Consider the following 3,886-nt stretch of genomic DNA (forward strand, 5'->3'; position numbering starts at 1 on the left):
TTTATCTGCACAGGGTGAATCCTGAAACCTTACACAATCTCCATGTGCATGTCGTAAGAGGTCAGTCATGCGTGCTCTCTCCATCAGTGGGAAACCACATGGAATCTTCCAGAACTACATGGAGAGGGCAGCACCCCCAGAGCTGGGTGGATGCAGTCTCTGCTCTCAGCATCAGCTACACACAGAAAGAACAGGTCTTTTTTTGTTAATTGGTTAGTAAGACCTGAAGTTATGACTGCTTGACACATTTTCAGCCAAAATGCATTAATTTTGTCCTTTGTTTGTTCATTCAATTCATATGTATGATGCCTATGTGGGTTCAAAATAAATTAAACCTACTATTTTCGACATCACTGAATTTGTTCTCCTGATAGCTGCTCCTGTCCTTGGCCATCAGTTTGCAGAAGTTAATGAGAAAGGCTGAAACCAGCCCTCAGGGAACATAGAATAAAGAGGAATGTATGAGTGTCTAGTAGGTGCTATAACAAATTAACAGAAGTGCAATGGCTTACAACACGGATTTATTATCTCATAGCTCTGAGAGTCAGCATTGAAACAGGTCAGGGTGTGAACAGGCTGGTTTCCTCTGGAGTGAGAATTACCTCCCTTGCTTTGTGCAGGTTTTGGAGGTAGCTTAGTTCCTTGGTCAAATCAGTCAACCTCCGTTTCTGTTACTGCAGTGTCCTCTCACCTGACCTCTCTTGGCAGGAATCCCTCTGTGGTTATGCTCTTCCTACCTGGACTCTGGCCATCTCTCCCATCTCACAGTCCTTCACTTGCTCTTACCTGCAAGCTCCCACATTGTCACAGGTTCTGGGGGACAGAAGGTGGACATCTGGGCAGCTACACAGTGGAAGTTCACAATTCCACCTGCCACAGGAAAGAGCACAGCGTCTGCTGATCTATGGCCATGGGAAGTGCAGGGAAGGAGGGGATCTGGGGACCCTGAATCCACAAGGAAGCTTATGCCAATCCACCCTTTACAACATGGGTTTTGGTTTGAGCTGATGCTCTAAGCTCATTTATTTCTAGCCTTCAGTTTAATCTGACTTTTCATATGAATGTGATCTATCCCTCACCACTTCTGTTGAATTTATGAAGCATTTTTATCCTGGATATAAATATATAAAAGTGTTTATAAACTTCATTAGGGAATCTTTAATGAAGAGCTAATGGCTGCGATGTGGTTTTTTCTGGCTAGGGACACGATGCCCCCCCACCTGCGATTGATGATGTTAATAACATCCTGACACAGTAAGTCAAAGGGAAGCTCCTGCAAACAGCAAATAGAGAGCTGGAAGAGAAAACTGATCTTTTGGTTTGTATGTGGAAGAGGCCAAGGGTAAGGCTGTTTTCTCTCAAGGCAAGGGAAGGTCGTGGGGAAGTGGGGAGCTTCCCCATGGCACAGTGGGTAGAAGCCAGCCTCTAAAGCTGCACGTTTGGGGCCCCAAGGCTGACTCCTTCTGTTCTACCCAGCTCCATATTGATGTACTTACATGGGCTTCCACCAGAAGCTGACGTATCATGAAGGAATAGCACAATGTCAGGGGGACAGCCACATCCAAGGCACAGGTATGCACATAGCAACCATCCCAGAGGAGGCAGCAAGGTTGGGAGAGTTAGGGATGCAGGCCTTAGTCTCCCAGTTTTAATCTGCCCCTTACATGCTGTAAGAAGCTGGGCAAGTTACTTAACCTCTCTGTGCTTATTTACTCACAGCTACTGAGAGAACAAGGGGAATAACTATGTCTACCTCATGCACTATTCTGTCCCTGGAACAGAGTGGGTGCTGCATAAAGGTAAGCTATCAGTATAACAGGAGCACTAGTCAAGGTCTAAAAAAAGGATTAAAACAGACAAGGCAGATAACGTTCCTGGAGACTCAATCCTGGAGACTCCCGCAAAGGATCCTGAGGCAATTTGGGAGAGAGGCATCCTCTGGAAGTCACTTGGGCAGGTAGGACAGTGGCTGTAGCTCCTGTAGTCCCAAATCCATTCTCTGTGGCTCCCAATCTGACCCTCCCTTCCAGGGCCTGAGCCTCTGCTGCAGAGAACCCTGAACCACAGAAACCCACAAGAGGCAGCAGCAGAGCCCCTGCAGCCCTGAGAGCCCAGGTGGACCCGGGGAGTGGAAACCAGGTGCCCATCTTCCCCAAGTGCAGCGAACAGAAGAGCACAGTTAGGAATCGGAGAGTGTGCACACTCGTTCCGGGAACACAGCAAGCTGGATTACCTTTGGCCCTTCCCGAAAAAGTACACTTTTTCTAATTAAAACGTTTCAACCAAAAGAAAAGTATGTGCATGTGCACACACAGACATGTGGAGCGCACACACATATGAATACATGACTTTTCTGAAGTTAGGTAGATCACAATTTGCAGGACCCTGGATATCCAGTCAGAGAGAACATTTGCAGCTATCATGGCTCACGTGCACATAGGGGAAAGGATCGCCAACTGGGGACAGTGTGCCAAGTTCTGTGAGTGAACCTGGAATTCTAGCAAGGCGGCAGACACGGAGCCACATGCTCAGTGCAGAAGCAGCAGAAGAGACTCCCGGGAGGGGGCTGAGGAGCAGCGGCCATCTCACACTGGGAAGGGACACTCTCATAATGTCAGAGATGACATCTATTCATTAGCCGCTGTCTTGCCGCAGTGCACCAGCACCCACCCAGCCTCGCAGTGTGCCAGAGTTTTTGAATATGTCCACATCTGAGCAGGAGAAATTCCTCCTTTGGCTCTGATCTTGCTGGAGATCTGAGCACGGAGTCCCTAGACTCTGCTGCAGTCAGACCCCTGCTGCTGGTTTCTTCTCATTTTACGTAAGAAAATACAGGTAAGTCTGTATCCCCTGCAGAGCGCAAGGGCCTCTGTAGGCGAGGCCCTTGGTACCCACGAGAGGGGCAATTTCCCTCCCAAGGCACAGTGGCCGCACTGACGCGGGAACCCATCAGGGGTGCTGTTCTGTCCAGTGTTTCCCTCTCCCACCAGGACACCTGTGCCTGGGTACTTATGGCCTCTCACTTATGATTGCTGCCACCAACAACCACATTGTGTCGCTTTGCTTAGATTATGAGTTCCAAATACTTATGTTTAATGGAAGGCAATTATTTTCTGGGTGTTTTTTATTTGAGTCAATAAAGAGGTAATGCTGGAGACGAGCTGCATTCTCCTCCATTCTAGTTACAGAAACAGTCTGACATTCACAATGCTCAGCCACCTGCGTGCCGCAGCCCCAGAAGCGTGGGTCTCGCTAGGGAACTGCCATGTGGTTGGAGCAATGACAAAATCAACTTGCAAGACCCTTCCAATTTTTGAAGCACAACAAAGAGGCCCAGAACCCTGCTCTCTTCTTCCTGTTTGCCTAATAATCACGTTCCTAAAGCTCCATCTCTGCATGGAGCCTCTGCAGAGGGCTGGAGCAGCGCCCCTCTGCCCCCTTGACTCTGACAGACCAGGGTGTCTATGTGGGCTGCACAGTTTACAGGGGTTTTGAGGCTGGTCCTGCCTCAGTGATGCCTGTCTTGGGGACAGGGGCTAGAAGGGAAAAGTCTCAGTGTTCAGACTGATTCCCAACACCCATGGTCCTAACACAGGCCTGGAGCTAAAGCACATCTGTGGGTGCCTTTATGAGTGGTGTTCAAAACAACCACTCTGACCACATCTCCATCTACGTATCCACGGGTCTTATTACTTCAGGGAGCCTTCCTGATGCCTCTGAGGTTCCAAACACTGTCCTGGGAGAGCACAGAAAGGGGCAGAGATGTGGCCACGCCCCCACAGGTCTGCAGTCCAGCAGGGACAGTGCAGGATCCCTGGCCACAGCAGGGACAGGACTCAGAGCAGCCAGAAGGGGGCTTGGTGCCCATGTCACCAGGTGACTCCTT

The sequence above is a fragment of the Marmota flaviventris genome, chromosome 1, assembly GCF_047511675.1.
Source record: "Marmota flaviventris isolate mMarFla1 chromosome 1, mMarFla1.hap1, whole genome shotgun sequence".
In the NCBI taxonomy this organism is placed as follows: Eukaryota; Metazoa; Chordata; class Mammalia; order Rodentia; family Sciuridae; genus Marmota; species Marmota flaviventris.